Source organism: Hyaena hyaena, unplaced genomic scaffold (genome assembly GCF_003009895.1).
Source record: "Hyaena hyaena isolate Hyena2069 unplaced genomic scaffold, ASM300989v1 scaffold_37, whole genome shotgun sequence".
Lineage (NCBI taxonomy): Eukaryota > Metazoa > Chordata > Mammalia > Carnivora > Hyaenidae > Hyaena > Hyaena hyaena.
Window position 1 is genome coordinate 1,264,577 of NW_024080669.1, and position 19,182 is coordinate 1,283,758.

General features: G+C 54.8%; 1 long non-coding RNA gene across 3 annotated transcripts in view; it reads right to left on the reverse strand.

Annotated features, from left to right (window-relative positions):
• LOC120230006 overlaps nt 1-19,182 on the reverse strand; it is a 233,522-nt gene that overhangs the window by 8,967 nt on the left and 205,373 nt on the right. Inside the window, exon 5 of one of the 3 annotated variants that reach the window (XR_005527896.1) lies at nt 10,705-10,849. The exons of the other annotated variants lie outside the window; for them this stretch is intronic. This is a non-coding gene — a long non-coding RNA (uncharacterized LOC120230006). The remainder of the gene's footprint in view (nt 1-10,704; nt 10,850-19,182) is intronic. 3 annotated transcript variants of the gene reach the window in all.

Genomic DNA, 19,182 nt, shown 5'->3' on the forward strand with positions numbered 1-19,182 from the left:
GGATGCTGAGAGCCAAGGTGGCCACTTAGCAGAAAGCCCTCCTGCTCATGTCGGGGGAAGCCCCATCCTCCATACCTAGGATTCGGGGCAGGGTGGGGAGGCCAGCAGGAACCTGGCGGAATTGGGCGTGGAGAAGCAGCCGGCAGCTGTTGGCAGCTGGCTGGGCCTCTCACTAGAAGGCCAAACCCAGCACCCTAGACTGTGTTTAGACGCTGATTCTCGAATGAGATGCAAATTGGTTGTTTAAGTGGTCACTTCCTCAGTTTTCCAGGCTGTCCGTTTAAGTTAATTTTTAATTTGTGCAGGCAATAAGTGCTTAATTACATTATTAATATATTGCAAGAGAGCAGTGGACAGAACGTCCTAATTGGCATTAAACTAGAGCGTTCCGGCAAATTAGCCAAGACTTTCTCCAGCAGCGGAAGGAGGGCAAGCCAATTAGTCCCAGGCACAGCCTCTCTGGGCGGGAGGAGCCTAATCTGGCCCCTTCCCCCAGGGTCCCAGGAGTCCAGGGCACACCTAGCTTTCTAGGTGCTAGTTGAATTGGCTCTGGAAGAACTTTGCTCATTAGGGTCCTTCTGCCCAAACCTCAACCCTCGGCCCCGTCCTTGCTTTCCCCGCCCTGCCCCCTCAGTACAGCAGAGGACCAAATGCAGGATGCCCTGGAGAACAGGACCCGCCTGGTGGCTAAACTCCCGCTGGGTGTGCCCACCATTGCCCTACCTCAGCTATGGGACCGGAACTAGGATAACTGGGCACCCAGAGCTGCTTTCTGGATACCATGGAGGCCTCGTTCCCTTCCTCTTTACCTGGACCACTCTGCTTGCAGATGGCTAAGTGAATGAACTTGAAGAACGGAGGGATGCAGTTTTTACTCCATTCATTTGACCACTCTGGGCCAGGCACTGTGAGATACTGTGATTGTCCCATCCAGAGTCCCCTGCTCTCAAAGAATTCAGAGCCTCCAGGGGTCCCAGATTCCCAAACAGCCAGTGCCTGCTGGCCACGGGCTGGAGCAGAGCTGCGTGTAAAGCCCCATGATAGCACAGAATGGGAATAGCTCATTTTGCTTGGGAAGCTCTGAAAGGCTTGATAGAGGACGTGACATTTCTCCTGGGCCTGAAGCACGGGTAGGAAGTTCTCCAGACCAGAGGTGTGATAAGAGAATCCCAGGCTAACATGAGACTTTATCATCTTACATTGGTTGTTCTAAAAGAGATCGTTCTAGTCTGACACACTCATTCGGCACAGTGAGAACAGAAGCCTAGAGAGGAAACTAAGGCCTGGTGACTAGACCATCAGAAAGCACCTGCTAAACATGCTCTGGGCCAGAGCTGGGGGGGGGGGGGGGGGGGGGGGGGGGGGGGGAGTGGTGTGGTGGAAGGAAGCCAGGGAAGGGGTGACACCAGCCTAACTGGAGAATGCTAGACCTGACACCAGTTTCAGTTCACCCCCGGAGCGGAGCGAACCCCCGTGGGTTATCAGCTGGGCTGTGGGAGCCACACCTGGTGTGCTGAGTGGAAAAGACAGTACAATTCTGACGCAGGTTCCCGTGTGCCTTTTCTTCCATGCCACCAAGCAATAAACTCAGTTCTGACACCATGGACCTGGAGGAAGCATCAGAACCCACAGGCCGGGGGCTCAGTCCCACAAGACTGGCTGCCCCCCACTCCAAACACCAGGGTCAAATGCAGGTTGCCACCTGTGCGTCTGACCGACAGGCTATTATCAGAGGTTCCTTGGGTTCGATTAACTTGCTCGAGTGGCTCACAGAACTTAGGAAGCCAGTTAACTCAGTAGATCACCTGTTTATTACAAAAGGCTGTAACTCATGGAAGAGCCGCCTAGGCAGGTGCATGGGAAGGGGCTGGAAGCTTCTGCACCCTGCCCGGGCTGGCTATCCATCCTGCGCCCGCGCCTGCGGGTGTTCACCAACCCAGAAGCTCTCGAACCCCGTCCCTTTGGGCATTTACGGAGGCCTCAAGACACAGGCCTGATTGACAGACTTATCGCCTGCGGGTAGCTGAACTCAATCTCCAGCCCCTCTCTTCTCCCTGGAGGTCAGAGGTGGGGTGGAAAGTTCCAACCTTCTAATCACGTGGCTGGCAGCCGGCCGCCATTCTTAGGTGTTTTCCAAACTTCATTAACTTAAACTCAGGTGTGGTTGAAAGGATTTCTTCTGCGTATCAGGACACCTTTTATCGCTCTTATCACTTAGGAAATTCCAAGGGTTTTAGGAAGCTCTGTGCCAGAAACCAGGACAAAGAGCAAATGTGTGCTTCTTACTGTAAATCACAGTGTCCAGGTGTATGTGCCGTGCTTTGAAGAATGAGAGGTAGGTGGGTCAGGGGAAAGGCCTCCTGGGCAAGCTGGAGGGGAGCCCCGGCTCCTGGAAGCACCTCTGCCCTGCCCCCTCAGCCACTTTTGGGGAGCAATCCTTGGGCACCACCCTGGCACTGGCATCTGTGGCCCCCTAGCCGTACTTTTCTCCCCTGGTTTACAGGCCTGATGGCAGAGCCAGGCCAATCCCCACTCTACCTCCACACCGCCGACCCCCAGATGAGAAGCTGCAGGCACTGCCCTCTCCCCTCCCCCACTCTGCATACACACACCACTGCCTGGGGCTTCATCCAAGCTCATCTAGATCTCCCCTAGGAAGGGTAGAGGAATAGCCTTGCTCGCTCAAGAACGAGCTCCAGGGCACCATCCACACACATCACGGGCTCCACTGAACGGGGGAACTGAACCCTGGACACACACCCAAATCACTTGGGGGTTAAAAAATCAAATATCCGGGGCACCTGGGTGGCTTAGTCAGTTTGGCGACCGACTTCGGCTCAGGTCATGACCTCGCGGTCCATGAGTTTGAGCCCCATGTCGGGCTCTGCGCTGACAGCTCAGAGCCTAGAGCCTGCTTCAGACTCTGTGTCTTCCTCTTTCTCTCTCTCTCTCTGCCCCTTCCCCACTCGCACTCTGTCTCTCACTCTCAAAAATAAATAAACATTTAAAAAAAATTTTTTTAAATCAAATATCCAGGCCCCACCTCAGATTCATAGGGTCAGAGCCTCTGGGGTTTGGACCTAGACAGGTGTATTCTCAACAAGCTACCCAGGAGATGCTAATGGTGTGGGGCAGAGGCCATCGGAGGTGTCAGTCATGAGGAAGAAGTAGGTCCTGAGACAGGAGACTGGATTCAGGGGTGGCTAGGTGGGGGACTCGGTGGGATAAGCAGATGCAAGCTGGGGTGCTATTTATTGTCATGACAATATCATTGCCAACCTCTCATCACCGCTGAGAACAGGGCCCCTGGGTGCTAATGACTGTAAGGGAGGCCAGTACCTGGAGGCAAGTACGGAGCCACACCTGTAGTCCTCATGAGGCAGGCTTTCCTGGGCCCCTGGTCTCTGGGCTTGTGCCAGAAGGCAAAGGGGCCTCTGAGTTAAAAGCGCAGCAGACAGGAGGTCCAGCTGGCCCTCCTTCAGCGGGGATTCTTACTCCATAGTGTTACCACCTTGGAAGAAGTGGATGTGGTTTATGAAGGACAGTCCCCTTAGATGGAGGGGGACCCGCCCTGAGGACCGGCCCCAAGGACCCCTGGATGGAGGCCTTCTCTGAACAGGGTATTCTGTTCCATAGGAAGCAGGCCTTTGGGGGACTGGCTGTCTCAGAGACCAGCAAGCTGGGGTCCCTCCAGCCTGAACCCCTCACACCTGCTCTTCCCTCACTTAGTAGCCAGCCCCTTTCTGCTGTGCATGCTCCCAGGATCCTCAGGCCTAGGAGAGCCTCCCTTCCCCACTGGGCTGGAAGCCCCCTGAAGGCTGGAATCATGTCTCTTTCACCCCAAGCACCCAGCCCAAGGCAGGCACACAAGTGGATGCTCAATAAAGGTTGAACAAAACTGAACAGTATCAAAGCGAGAGTCAAGAGACCTTGCAGGTAGAATGGCCCAACCTCCCTAAGGCAGGGCTTTGCTTCAAGCATCCCAGGTACCTCTGGTGACCAGGCAGCTCACTACCTCTCGAATTAAGCCCCACCATCATTTGGCAACTCCTCTATTCAGACAAAATTCCCCTCCACTAAGTTTCACCCACTGGTCCAGGTATTTCCCTGAGAAGCTGGCCTGGCGTTTCTAGGACAGTCCTTCAAATATTTGGAGATGGTTAGCCCTGGCCCTGGCCAAACCTCTTCTGCATGTGTTTATTCCTCTGCTGGAAACACCAAGCCACTTAGCAACACATGTCAGGAGCCTGGACTTGAGTCAGGCAAACCTGGGTTCAAGTCTTGGCTCAGGTGACCAGTAGTTGTGGAAAAGCATTATCGCAATGTCCAGCAAGCTCTCAAAACCACATCAAAAATCCCAGTTACCGGGGACTGGGCAGCTCAGTCCATTAAGCGTCCGACTTCAGTTCAGGTCATGATCTTACCGCTTGTGAGTTCGAGTCCCATGGCAGCTCTGTGCTGACAGCTCAGAGCATGGAGCCTACTCCAGATTCTGTGTCTCCCTCTCTCTCTGCCCTTCCCCTGCTCACACTCTGTCTCTCTCAAAAATAAACATTTAAAATTTTTTAATAGAAAGAAATAAATTTTAAAAATCCCAGTTACCTATCGACTTTGGACTCTCTGGACTTTTGACCTTATCACAAGTGCACTCCTTAATCCCCATCATCTATTTAATCTATCCCCCCCACACACACCTCTACTTATGAATGTTGGGTGGTCATAATGTATCAATAGAAGTAAACTGACTGTAACAAAATGGATTGTAACAAATGTACCACTCTGGTGTGGGATTTTGGTAGTAGGGGAGGCTGTGCCTAGTGGGGTCACAGGGTATATGGGAAATATCTATTATCTTCCGCTAATTTTGCTGTGAACCTAAAACTGCTCTTAAAAATTATCTTTAAAAAAAAAAACATTATCTGATACTCCAGCTCTTTGGAAAAACAACACATAACCAGCTCCCTCTCATTCTGAGGGCCAAGGATAAAATATTCTTCCCTGGAACTAATCTGACCAGCAGGGGACGAGAGATGGAAGGGTGGGAGGATTTTCGGAGTGTCCTCCCTGAACCTGGCCTATTCCTCTTACACTGTGGCTATAGCCAACCCAGCTGACTTCAATAATGGTGGGGATATGAAACATCTGGTGGTTAAATTTCTGGGTGAGTGGGTGGATGGGATGAGTGGCTGGCTGGCTGGCTGGGTAGACGGATGGATGAGTGGATGGATGGATGGATGGATGGATGGATGGATGGATGGATGGATGGATGGATGGTTGGATGGGGGGGTGGAAGGATGGATGAGTGGATGGATGGGTGAGTGCATGGATGAGTAAACCTTTTAATCTTTTTCATGTGTGCTATTTCTAAGCAGGTCTCTCTCATCCAGTACTTGTACTGTCTATTTTTCCCTCTAAATGTGGTGATTTCTCTGCTCTCCATTTATCTTAATGATGTGGGTCAGTATTTCAGCCCATTGTGGACCTTTTAGATGATTCTATCATCAGTTCAGTTCACAGCCAACACTTGTTGAAACCCTGGTGAAAGGAAAGACGCAGGCTTTAGGGTCCAACTGACCTTGATTCCATCCCTAGTTGTACCATTTATCAGCTGTGTGGACCTAAGGCAAGTTGCTTGCCTTCCCTGAGCTTTATAACTCAAGCTATAGGAAGTGACTGCTGAGATGAATAAAAACAGTTGTATAGAGAGAGAGTTATTTGTAAAGCAGATAATAATGGCACCTACCACAGAAGGCTGCTGGAGGGATTAAAGCAGAATCATCCCTTTGTAAAGTACTTGACACCAATGCCTGGAACAGACTGAGTGCTCAGCCAAGTTAAGCGAGGATAGAATTATCTCTTACAATTATGTTCACCCCCGCCTATCTGCCCTAAGCAGCAAACTGCAGCAGGGAAACAGAACCTGTCATGGAAATGACATCAGGTTTTGGGACACTTGCCAAGTCCCACCCAGCTCTGTGCCTTCCTCACTAGGTGGTGACCACCATGATCTGCATCGTCCCATAACACCTGCCAAGTCTTGGGAGGGACAAGGGCGTGGAGGAGCTAGGATGTGTCCCTCAAAGGCAGGGCCCTGATTGAGGCTCCTGAGGCCATGTTCACTCTGGGCAAAGACTTCCAGTGTGCCCTCCAGAGTGGTATCTGCAGAAATGCTCCCAGGAGGCTCCTGAGGTGTGTAGCGAGAGGATGGGCATCGGCTTCCATCGGTTTTACCCATCAGGGCTCCGCGTAAGGTTTTAGTATTTTATTGTTTTTAACTTGGTACCAACAACAGAGTGTACCAATCTTAAAATTTTTTTTAAGTTTGAGAGAGACAGAGACAGCACGAGTCGGGGAGGGGCAGAGAAAGGGGGAGACAGAGAATCCCAAGCAGGCTGTCAGGGGGGAGCCTGATGTGGGGCTCAAGTTCATGAAACCGTGAGATCATGGCCTGAGCTGAAACCAACAGCTGGATGCTTAACCGACTGAGTCACCCAGGTGCCCCTAGAGTATACCAATCCTAAGGTACAGCTAAAGGTGTATACACTCGTCACTACCCCCAGATCGAGGCACAGATGGTCACTCAAGCTCCCTCCCAGACAATACCCCTATTTCAGAAATTTGCATGAACAGAATCATACAAAGTGTACCATTACTTGTATGCCTGGCTTCTTTTAACCCCCTGTGATATCTGTGAGATATATCCATGTGGCGTGTTTTTGCACGCTGTGTAATATTGTATTGTGTGAATATGCAATGTATTACCTCCCGTCTGTCATCAAGAGATATGTGTGTTGTTTCCAGTTTGGGCCAGTTAGGAATAAATTTGCTACAACGTTCTTATATGTAACTTCGGGGCACACAACATCCATTTCTGTTTTGGTATATACTTGGGAGTGGAGTGAGGACTAGCAGATGCAGCCAGTCTTCCAAAGTGGTTGTGCCAATATGTGCCGCCGCCAGGAGAATACGAGGGGTCTGATTATGCCAATTCCTCGCCTATGCGTGCTATCATCTGCTCTTTCTGTTGTAGCCATCGTGGCAAGGGCATAGTGGCGTCCCATTGTAATTTTCATGTCCTTTTCCCTGATGACTAAAGATGTCAAGCACAGTTTCGTATGATGACCTAATATTTGGGGTTTTGAAAGGACTCGGGGAAAAAAAGCTTGACGACGCATTGCCATGCCTCCCCCGGAGGAGGGGTTCCTGTCCCTCCGGCTACGCTGTGGCCCTTCTCAGACCCCTGTTCCAGGGGTGCAGGGGGCGCCGGGGAGGCAGGATAGGCTGGGGAGAGCCAGAGGTGGAGGGAGGATGCCCCGGGAGGAGTCCCCGAGTAACGGGAAGGACGGACCAGTGATCAGGGAAATCAGGGAACGCCAATCCTGACACAAAACAGGGCAATGCCCTGTGGCCACGATGAGGTGTTGAGGTGCCATGATGGCCACGCTGGGTGGGGCTAGCTGGGAAACCTTCCTCCGCTGCCCGGAAGGACTCCTGAGCAATGCAGGCTTCACAAGAAGGGCAGGGGACAGTGAGCCACAGCCAGATGCGGTTTTCACTGATGGTTATAATGGGTTGGAGGGGAAGGGCGGGTGGTCAGAGCCGGAGGGCAGGCAAGAGGCAGGCGGGCGCTGGGAGGAGCCCTGGACTGGGAATGGGGCTCTCCTTCTGTCATGGCTTCTCAGGCAAGGCTCTTCACCTGAGCCCACACCTGTCTGCGTGGAGAACAAAGAGCCTGGAAGACGGGAGCTTGCCAGCCTCTCTCCCGGGTGGAGAGGACACCAAGTAGGGCTTCGGCAGCAGGTCCCCCAGAGCTCCGCGGCAGCCCTGACAGTGATGAGTCCCCACACCCCATCCATCACCTCTCTCTACTACAAGTGATCCTGAAACCAGGTGGCCAGGGCGATAGAGGCCAGGGCAGCTTCCAGAAGAGTCCAGCCTGCTGCAGCAGTGGGAGCGCGTGGGAGGGTGGCCAGCAGCCCGTCCCGGCTCTTCTCACCCCACTTGCTGCTAAGCTGCCTGCTCAGCCCTCCTCTGCACAGAAGTGAAGAAGCTGCCTTGCTAACAGAGCAGAGACCCCGGCCCCTACCTGAGCGGAGCAGAGAGGGGGTCCCCAGCAGGGAAGATCACAATGAGAATGGGTGAGAACGTCTTTTCTGACAACCCACTTAGGGAGTGCCAGGGTTGGGGGGAAGGCCAGAACCCCCAGAAAGACTGTGACCGCTAGCTCGCACAGGGTTTTCCTCTAGAGAAGGAAAAGTTGAGGGGGGAGGGGGTTTGATCAATGAAAAGTGCTGATCCCTTATGAACAGCTCTTTCAGGAGGCATCCCAGCCCCCCAAGGAGAACTGGGGCCCCCAGCTGGCTGGTGCTAGCCTTCCTACAGGCTCCGGAGAAAGACAGCACACAGGGCCACCCGCGGTGGGACAACTCACCATCTAACATCTGCCCCCTCCTCCTGCGTGTTTTCTGCCATCACCTGCCAGGTACCAGATTCTCTGTCCCAAAGCCTGGGCCCTTGGGTGTCACACCCCGTGCCCTATGCTTTGGTCCCTACAGCACAACACACTCAGGCCCCAAGCAAGACATCCACCTTCCTGTTTTCCAATCACAGATTAAAACCAGAGGAACCTCAAAGATCATTTGCCCCAACCTTCACATGGGGAAACTGAGTCCCAGAAGGCTGACAACCGTAAGAATTCCTTACATTTATATAATGTTTGGAAATCACACAACGACCCAAGGTCTTCCGCTAATAGCTAAGACTTACGATATCATTCACTAAGTGCCAGGCACTGTTCAACCTACTTTACGATATGAAATCCTCACCTCAGACTTGGGAGGTAAGGCAGTATTATTAGCATCAACCCAAGACACAAGAAATGAAGAGATGGAGCTGCCCGAGTCGCAGAGTCAGCCAGCATGGGGAGGGGGCCGTCTGGATGGGAAGCTGTGCCCACGGCCTGCGACCATCAAGGCCCTGAAGAGCGGAGCCGTGTGCTGACGACAGGGTCGGAAGAGAGCCAGGAGAAGGGGCCATACCAGCCAAACTCACGGGGGGATCCTGGGCCCTGATACAAGTTTCAGTACGCCCACAAAGCAGCCAGCGCCCCGGGCAGGTACAACTGAGCTTGTGGGAACCTCAATTGGTATCAGATAGAGTCATCCGAAGCAGGCGGGGCTTGAGGGAACAGGTTTCCTGGAAAAAGATGGTATCAAAGATGATGTTTTAAAATGGAAGTGATCTGGAAAGGCTGTCGAAAACCCAGCACCGGGAGGGCCTCCGTGTAAACGTTGGCAGCAGGACTTGACTGGGCCCCTGGGGCGGCAGGAAGGGAAGCTCTATGGCCCCAGGACTCTCACGGCCAGCTGGAGAGAGAAGCAGGAGGCACGTCCCTCTGCCCCGGTTAGCTGATGATTAAGCAGAGGCTCAGGAAGTTCAATGTCTTGCCCAAAGTCACACAGGTGGTGAGAAGGCGACTCATAACTTGGACCCAGGCCTTCTGACTCCAAGCCAAGTGCTCTTTGCAATGTACCGAACTTCACATGAAAAAGAACCAGAATGCCACCGTGGCTCACGGTTTCGCAAAGGGTGTATAACTTGCAAAACACACTGAACACACACATTCAGTGTGTGTTCCCGTGTGAGGTCGTGCTCCAGAGCCTCGAAGCGCAGCCCAGACACCTGCGGGCACTGGTGGGCAGGCCCGCTTCTGGGGTGACACGGGCCCGGGTGCAGCTACCAAATCCGTCTCTTACTAGCTTGGCGATCTGGGAGCAGGGGTATAAAACGGAGACAAGAACCCCTACCTCAGGGGCCGCAGTGAGGGGTATGGAGGGAAAAACTGAGGAGCCTACGCATAGGAAATACCATCTCCACACCACCCCGACGGAGCCCCATGTCCCCACCCAAGTCTCACTGCCCAGTGCCCCTCAGACATCCTCTGGCGTCTCTTCCAGGAAGGACCTGGACTCCAGGTGTCCCCACTTCTCTCTTTGAGATTGTTTTCCCCTGGGGAAAACAGATGACTCAAATCATCTCTCTGAGGCGTCCCATGGTGCTGCTCATGGAACTTACTGGAACTAAGCTGCCCCACCCATCCTCCTCACCTTCCTAGATGTGTCCAGACCTTGAAGTCCTCTAGAATTCTAGAGTCTTCTGCACCCCCTAGGGTTTTGAAGCTCATCGCCAACCCGCCCCCAACACACACCCCCCAAGAGCCAGAGCCCCTCCTGAGTGGAGGGGCTCTGCGCCTGGCACCTTGGCAAGGCTCAGAGAAAAGCCATTAAGTTTCATTACATTTTAACATAAACATTTTCATATCTAAATCCCCTCTCGTTTCCATAATTCCACACGGTGCTGTGGTTACTCTCAATCTATATTTGATTTGGGAGATTTTCTACAAAGAGAGGCCGTGATATGGGGTCCTGAGATGATGGAGGACCCCCTGCCCAGGACGGACAGACCATCACCCCCAGGGAGACTGCCCCTCTGCTTCCTGCCTTTGTTTTAGGATTTCTACCCATTCTGGTCTCCTGCCCTCCTAGCCCCTCCTAGAAGCCTTGAGACCCCACCCCCACCCCAGTCTATCAAGCTAATGTGCCCTTGAGGGGAAGTGATGCCTCCACTGTCCCTGCTGAGGGCCATTAACTCCAGAATCAGCTCTGGCCACCACTTAAGTATCTTGCAAATGTGGGCCACCCTTACCTCCAGCTTGGTGGGGACAGAACAGGAAGGGGGGAGGGGTGCCTGAAGCTGAAGCAGCTCTAGCTGTGAATCCCAGCAAGGGTGGTCACTACCTCGAGGCGACTTTGGAAAAGCCACTTTTTCTCTTCTGCCTCAGTTTTCTTACCTGTAAAACAGGGACAGTGGTCATATTCTGTTTTCTAGAGTTATACTAAAGACCTCAGAAAACAGCTGAAAGCCCTGTGTAAAGTTCAGTGTGAAGCTAAAGAATCATCCCTATGTAGTGACCTTTCAAATTCGGCTCCCACGAAGGAGCCATCAGGGCCTCTGGTGACAGGGACCTCACTTCCTTCCAGGGGAAGCCCAAGCTTTCTGCCAGCAGCACTGGCCTTCAGAGATGTCTAGTGAGTCTGTGGCTGGTTGACAAATTACATTAGAAGAAGAAACAGCTTCTCCATGAACTTGGCCACTCCTGTGTTCTTATATTGCCTGTTTTTTTAATGTTTATATTTTGAGAGAAACAGACAGACAGACAGAGACAGAGACAGAGCGGGGGAGGGGCAGAGAGAGAGAGGGAGACACAGAATCTGAAGCAGGCTCCAGGCTCTGAGCTGTCAGCACAGAGCCCAACACGGGGCTCGAACTCAGGCTTGAACTCGGGAAGGGTGAGATCATGACCTGAGCCAAAGTCAGACGCCTAACCAACTGAGCTACCCAGGCGCCCCTATTGCCTGTTCTTATTTTCCTAGTAATGTCCCTTTTGAAAAATGCTCAGCCTGTCCCAGTGAAATAAAGTGGAAGAATGACTTGGCCCTATGGGCAGTGATTGGTGTGGAAAGAAGTTCAGGCTAGCAGGGCCATGCGGCGTGGGGGGAGGGAGTTGAGGACCCCCACCCCCTGCTCCAGAGCCAGAGCCTGCTGAGAGGTTTCACCAGGAAAAGAGCCTGTAAGAGGTACAGCCCCTCACAGGCCTTCCTCAGTCCACGCAGGGGAAGCCCTGGGCTCTGTGGGGCAGGTGAGGGATTCGTCGGGTGCCACCAACATGGGGAGGGAGTGATGGACCCCTGTGAACAGGCAGCAGGGGGCTCAGACGACAGGCTGTTTCTGAGACCTGGGGCAGTGCGTATTTTGGAGTGGGGGAGGGGCAGTCAGGCTGTTTCTAACCCCCCACCCCACCCCCACTTACACCGCAGACCTGGCCTGTGGGGTGGAGGCAGATAAATGGCTTCGCCATGCCCCCAGCCTTCCCCCCTGGCTCCAAACTTCTCATTCATCCCCTCCCTCAGAGAGGGATGGGGGTCAGGTCCCTGCCTGGCAGGATCCCCATCAGAGAAGACAGCCCCTCTCCCCGTAGGAATGTGCGTGAAATCCCAGTAACTCTCTCCAGCTGGGCCTGACCTTGGAGGCGGCTCTGACAAACCCCGTGGCATGGGTGAGCGTCTGGGAAAGTTAGCCTCTTCGGGATCCTTTTTTCTCCTAAGGACAACTCAAGGTGTGAAGAGCTGGTGGGAGGGGCGGGAGGCCCGGTGACACTGGGGAGAACATTCCAGATGGCCGAACATGGTGTGCAAAGTGGAGTGCCGCAGTCTCTCACGCCGCACATGCTCACACGCCGGGAGGCCCTGACCCCTGGAGCCCACATGGCCCTGCACACGTTGGAGTTTGTGGATCACGATCAGGAAAGTACTAGGGAAAGCTGAGGGCAAGGCTGAGAGTCAGGATTAGAGCAGAGGTCCGAGCCCCGCTGCCTGGGATCTGCCCAAGGGGCACGCATGTCCCTGCCCTACTGGAAACCGTGCTTCCTAACACTGAGCAGTAAGTAGGCACAGGCACCGTGCTAAGGGCCTGAATATCCATGACCTCATTTACACCTGACAGCAACCCTGTTATTCCCATTTTACAGACGAAGACACCGAGGCTCAGAAAGTTTCCTTAAATTGCCCAAGATCATACAGCTAAGTGGCCAAGTCAAGACAGCTGGCCTGTTGTCCTCTGCGGATGTACCCAAAAAAGGAGACAGCAGAGGGCATTGAAAAGGCCCCATTCGGGATCTTCAAGGGGGCCGGTCACTGCACTGCCCTAAAGATGGGGATGCCTGGGTTCCTGTCCCATTTCCACCAACTGTGAGCTGTGTGACCCTGAGCATCTACTAAACTTCTCTGAGCCTCCACTTACCCACCTGACAACAGAGACAAAGGGGTAGAGGCATCTCATGAGATAATTTAAGGCGCACGTGTATGGTAAAAGTGATATGACATCGTGGCCTCAGGCGTGACGTGGCCCACGGAGTTTAGGTAAAGACGCCAAGCTTCCAGGGACCAACATCGTCGCTGTTATTCTCAACAGCAACATCACTATCAGCAGCAACATCACCACCATCACTATTTACATTTACTGAACAGTAATAACAAAAATAGTGACCGCAGATTACGTGCCGACTATGTGCCAATCACGGTGCGGAGCACCTTCCATAATCTACTTCTGCTCAAGACAGACGCAACGGAAGTCTGGGGCGAGGGAGACGAGAGGAGGGGTACACAGCCTGGCACCTCCAGTCTCCATCCGGGAGGTCTGAAGAAGGTGGCCGCCTAGGGACCGCCACTGGGGTTTAGAACCTAGCAAATTCCGTGACCAGAGAGAAAAGGCAATTTGCACCGATGCCGATACACCAGGGCAGATAGAGGGCTGAAGCACAACCCAGTCCAAGGCAGAGGCTGCGACCAAGAGCCCACCCCAGGGAAGAGGCAGGCCAGGGGCTCAACCCCAGAGCCAGCCCAAGGCTACCTCATGCTGTGAGCTAGTGAGTGGGTCAGCCCTCCTGGCTTTATAGCCCAAGGGAAGGCCAAGGCAGAGGCCTGGCTGAGTCCCAGGTAGCCACTGGCTGGCTACACCAGTTCCAGGCCTCTGGGTGGTGGGTCCCCCCGCCCCCCTCCCCCGGGGTCAGAGGAAAGTGCCTCCTGCAGGGGCTGAACTGGAGAAGAGAGGGATGTGTCCACTCCTGGGCAAAGAAGAGATTTCTACAATCTCCAAGTGTGACAGTAGAGAGAGCTGGACCACGTTGGAACGCATGATCAGACTATGCGGAGGGGTGTGTGGCCCGGCAAGGAGTTGATACAGGGCCTTGGTGGGCAGGCTGGGAGCTTAGTCTTTTTTTTTTTTTTTTAATGTTTTTTAAAAATTTATTTCTGAGAGAGAAAGAGAGAGAGCGTGAGCAGGGGAGGGTCAGAGAGAGAGGGAGACACAGAATCTGAAGCAGGCTCCAGGCTCTGAGCTGGCAGTCAGCACGGAGCCCGACACGGGGCTTGAACCCACGAACCGTGAGATCATGACCTGAGCTGAAGTCGGATGCTTAACTGACTGAGCCACCCAGGTGCCCCTGGGAGCTTAGTCTTGATGCTAAGGCCTCAGGGCTACAGGGCTACCAGTGCTGGCTCCCTAGCGCAGAGGGCTGTGCCCTTCACCGTCCAGGGCTGCAGCCTCAGTGGTGCCCTGGGCCGCGCGGTCAGAAGCTCCCTCTCACCTGCAGATCAGGACCTGCATTCTCACAGTCTGAGCTTCCGTAGAGCGACAAGGTTAAAACGGATCTTGGGAACCCTGTCTCCGTCTGGCACTTAGCAGTGGGGGGTACCCATGAGACTGCTGGAGGGGCTTCAGACCTTCCCGGGGGAGGAGAGCGGTCCAGAGAGCCCCCGCGCGAGCCCTTGCCACCCGCCTCTGGCCAGCAGGAGGGAGCCACTCCTCACACATGGGCTGAAAAATGGCCAGGCGCGCTCTGGCCCACGGGGCAAGCCCTCGGCGGTGTGATCAGCCCCTCCCCACCCAGCCTGTCCGATCTTGGGGCACGGGGGCCAAATCCAGACAGCCAGTCTCCTTTGAACTCCTGGTCCCCCCAGAAACACCTATTGTGCCTACATCACAGGACGCAAGCAGACCCAGGACAGCTTTGTAAGCCGAAAGGCCAGTGCTGCCCCCAGGGCCTCAGTAAGAGGTGACTATAGGGAAGCCCTGGTCAGTCCAGCTCCTGAGAAAGCAGTGTTTCTGTCCCCAGGCAGGGGTAGCAGGAGAGAAGGTGCTACGTTACTTACGGAAAAAATCTAAACCTCTGAGGGGGGTCTGCCTCCTCCCCTGCCCCAGATTCCTGCCCTGTCCATCTCCCCTTGCATCTCGTTTCCCAGCAGATCCAGTCCCCGGGATCCCCCTCACACGGCCCATGTCTCACACACGTGTCCCTGCACCGCTCCTCATGCTGCCTACAATGCTCTTCTCCTGGTAAACTCCTATTATGCCTTCAAAACCCTGCTCAGAAGGCCCCTCCTGGGTGAAGCCATGAACTCCCAGAGCTAATCACTTCTTCTCTACACCTGTCCTGGCAGCCCCCCAGACTGGAACCTAGGTCTGTGTGTATGTCCTACCCGGGGATGTCACTTGCTCAGAGGGCAGGAAAACCAGGTGTGATGTCACCATGTGACAGGTGAGAACACCCAGGCTTGGACGCGTCACTGGCGTGGCCCTAGATACAGGCAGGAGGCATGTAGGTCCTTGGGGTCTGAGCCTGGGCGGGTGCGGGCGCTGCCTGGAGAGGGCGTCCCGCTCACAGAGAGACCAGGCCCTGCTGACAGGAGTCAACCTTGTCCAATTCCAGCCGCGGTGTTCCTGGCTGTGGGACTCCGGACAAACAACCTGACCTCTCTGAGCTTTCTCAGTAGGGTAAGGCCAACACAGCGAGCCTCAGCCCAGCACCCAGCCCCGCTCACAGGAGATGCTCTCTGGATCCTCTCTCATGCGCGCTGATCCCTCGCTCACCAGGGCCCTGCACTCCAGCCCCGGCCCGGCTGCCTGCAGGTGCCCAGTCCTGCCCGAAAGCCTGTGGGGCTGGGGCCGGGGGAGCAGATTCGTCCCGGTGTAACCAGAGAATGTCTGAGGGCTCAGTGCCAGGGCTCCAGCTGGGGTCCCCACCTCACAGCTGTCAAGGGGAGGCTCAGACACAAAGCAACCCAAGGCGAGGGGGACAGTAGGGCTGTGTCTGGTAAGGGGACGGAGGGAGCCGCTTCCTGCCTTGTGAGGGACCAAGACTACTAAGAAGACCTGCAGCCTCATCAGAGAATGTCACACAGATGCATCTTGGTGCCCACCCTGCCCCTGACTGGCTGGGTGACCTTGAGCAAATTACTCAACCTCTCTGAGCCTCATTTTTCTCATTGAGAGCAACATTCTCTAGTTTCCCAGGCTTGATGTGAGGATCAAACCCAGCCCACATCAGCCCAGGTGCCTGGCACAAACTTCAGGCCACTTTTTTCTCCTTGTCTTTCCGTTATCTCCATTTCTCATTCGTTCCCTGCTAGTGTTTCTTCCACTGGGGGGGGGGGGCACCCTCCAGGGGGATCAGGCAGGGCCCGGGGATCTTGCTGTCATATTTTGTAAGGGTGGGACACGCAGAGAGGGCAATCGGGAAGGAACGAAACCAGAGTTATCCACTCTGGCCCCGCCACCTTTGAGGCCTGGCCCACAGCATCCCGCCCATTACGACGCTTTTCCCGATGCCCACACTGGTGCATTCACAGTCTCACCCTGTTACTGTCTGCACTGTAAGTTTGAAAGAAGGCCCCTAAGAAGGACAGCCACCTCCCTCTTCTGCTGAAGTGGTCCCAGAGTCCCAGGGGAGGTCCTCTGTAAGCAGGGAGTCCAGGCAGGGCTGAAGGACACTGTCTCTCCCTCCAGCCCCCAAGCCCCATGGTGAGCTGCTGTGGGAGGAGAGAAACTTGAACTCCATGAGCCAGCCCGGTACGTGTGCAAATGCATCTGGGTTCATCTCCCCACTGCTCTCCCCACCCAGCCCTTTGAAGGCCCAGCCTGCCTCAGTTGTGCAGAGAAGAAACGGGGAGATAGGTCTGGGTTGTGTCCCCAGAAACAGAATTCCCAGGTCCAGTGCAGAGGGGCTGAGGACTCTGTACCCCCTGGTGAGAGCTGAGATTCCAGAGGCCAGGTGGGCTCAGGAACTGCCCGCTGCCTTTGTCCAAGCGAGCATTGACTAATTCATCAACACTCCCTCCTGGAGCGCTTCCCACAGATGAGGTGCTGTGCAGAGGACAGGGGTACAGAGACTAACCAGACACGATGCCCATTCCAGCCGAGGAAAAGCGAGAACTTAAACCCGGAGGACTGGCTGGCCTGGCAAGGAAGATGCCGGAGAGAAAGAGCCTGACAGACTTGCGGGCTACACAAGTCAAGCAATGGGAAGCAGAGTCGCTCCCTCCAGAATGAGCAGGGTCCGGGTCAGAGCCTTGAGGCTTGGACACTTCGCCGAGGCCACAAGGGCCTCTCGGAAGATTTTAAGCAGGGATGTAGCCTGATGAGTTTTGATGTTAGAAAGAGCATTTATTCGGGCTCAGGGTGGAGAAGGGCTTGGAGGGGGCAAGACTGGGAACAGGGAGGCAAGTTACGCAGCAGAGCTCAGGGGATGCTGGTGGCATGGACAGTGCGGCGGCACCGGAGCCAGAGGCACAGCAGTACTTGAGAGCTGTGCACGAGGCAGAAGGAAGATGAAGGGGACCCGGTGGCATTCAGAGGCAGGGCCAGTGTCCTGTGCCTCTCTGTGGCCCGGCACCAGAACAGTGCCTGGAACAGAGCAGAGGAGCAAACAAGTGCTTGCAAAACCAAAGGAGAATTGGAGTTGGAAGACTGCTGGGGTGGAAGCAGTAAGGTTTGGGGATAAAGAAGAAAGGGCAGGAAGGAAGGTATGCTAGGTGCTAAGATGCTACGGTTTGGAGGAAAGGGGGCACGTTTGTTTAACTGATGGCAGTTATCCCCATTCCAGGGGGCTGTGGCAGTTGAAAAGAGATGGTGCTGGCACAGAGTCTGGGGTCTGAGCAGGGGTCTGGGGTTCCGGAGTGCCCGTGATACACACACACAGACAGACACTGCTCTCTCAATGGGGCCAAAGCCCACCAGCTGGGGATGGACAGATGTTGGGGACAGACAGGAGCCCAGCCAGAGAGGGGCTGCGGACTCTCTGGGCGTCAGGTTGGCGCTGAGGGCTCCCCTAGGCACCGCCTCAGGCAGGCACTGGGATGGAGCAGAGAGAGAGGCAGGTGCTTGTCAATCCCGCTCCAGGAAAATTGGCTCCATGATGTTTATTGCAAACTGCAATTTAGCATCTCAATTCAGGTGCTCTTGTGTTTAATTATATATAATACAGTGTGGGGAGGAAAGAGAGGAGGAAGCATAGATGATTTTCTCACCAGTCTCTTCCTTCCTGCGTGATGGAAGGGTCAGAGGTGAGAAAGGGAGCCCATTAGTGGGAGGGAAAAGAAAAGCCTGGCGCGGACAGGGCCTTGCATGCCAACCTGGGACAGCGGGGCCGAACCAGAAAGCGGCATGTGCCCCCCCCCTTTCCTGCCATAGACTCCTTTCCAACAGCCCCGTGATGTCCTTGTCCTCAGGGACAGCCAGTGGCTCCAGCTGAGGCTGAGAAAATCGGTCAACAAACTTCAAAAACCCCCAGGACACCTTGCTTTCCAAGGGCCGAAGAGATTGAGCGATTTGCCCCGCCCACCACAGAAGATGTTGGGGATGGGGGCTGCTCACATCCCAGCCCCACTCCTGACCTATGGGGCTAATGCTCCTGGGACAACAGCCACGTGTGTCCAGACAGGGTGGGCTTAGACAGAGGCCCTCTGGGTTCTTCAGCTTCCACGCTGGACAGACTTGGTTTGCCACCAACCCAGGGTCCCCATGCAATCTCGGCACTTCTGCCTCCCCTCCAGTCCCCCCTCCCTCTCCAGAGCTGGGAGGGCAAAGCACCAATTAGTTCATTTGCTTGTTTAATTGGGTACGGAGGGGGAGAAAATTAAACTCCTCGACAGGAATCTTCCCTGCAGGGCCAGAGATAGAATGAGGGGGCAGGGACCCCCCCATCTCTGAGCACCCCTCTGCCTGCCCTGGCTCCCCAGCCCCCACCCCCACCTCCATGCCCCAGATCCCCAGATCAGAGCAGAGTCTGGGATTATAGGGCCCTGGGGAGCCAGAGTAGGAGTTCTACCCCACCCTAACTGGGACAGCCCCTTCCCAGAACTGGAACGATGAGGGAGGGGTGCAACAGGGGAGGGGGAGGGAGACTAGCGCCCGGCACTGCCTCGGGGTCTGATTCTCTTGCTTTGTGCCCACCTCTCTGACTCCAAGAGTCCTCTCTCTCTCAACCTCTCTCTCTCTCTCTCTCCACCTTCCTCTCTTGGCTCCAGAAAAGCCCCTCCCCCAGGGGGGCCCTGGAAATGTGGCCAGGTTCCTAGGGGGTACCGTGGCCGTGGTCCTCATCCTTGGCGTGGCTCTCGCCATCTTCTTACTGCATCAGCAGCAGCACAAGAGCCAAATGGAGCTGGACCGTGGCGGGTGAGTGTTGGCAAGCCCACCCGTCGGCCCACCCAGATGCCCCCTCTCAGCTGCCGCTGCCCATTCTGAGACGTGGGTGTGCGATTATCATCCACAGTTTACAGATGAGGCAAC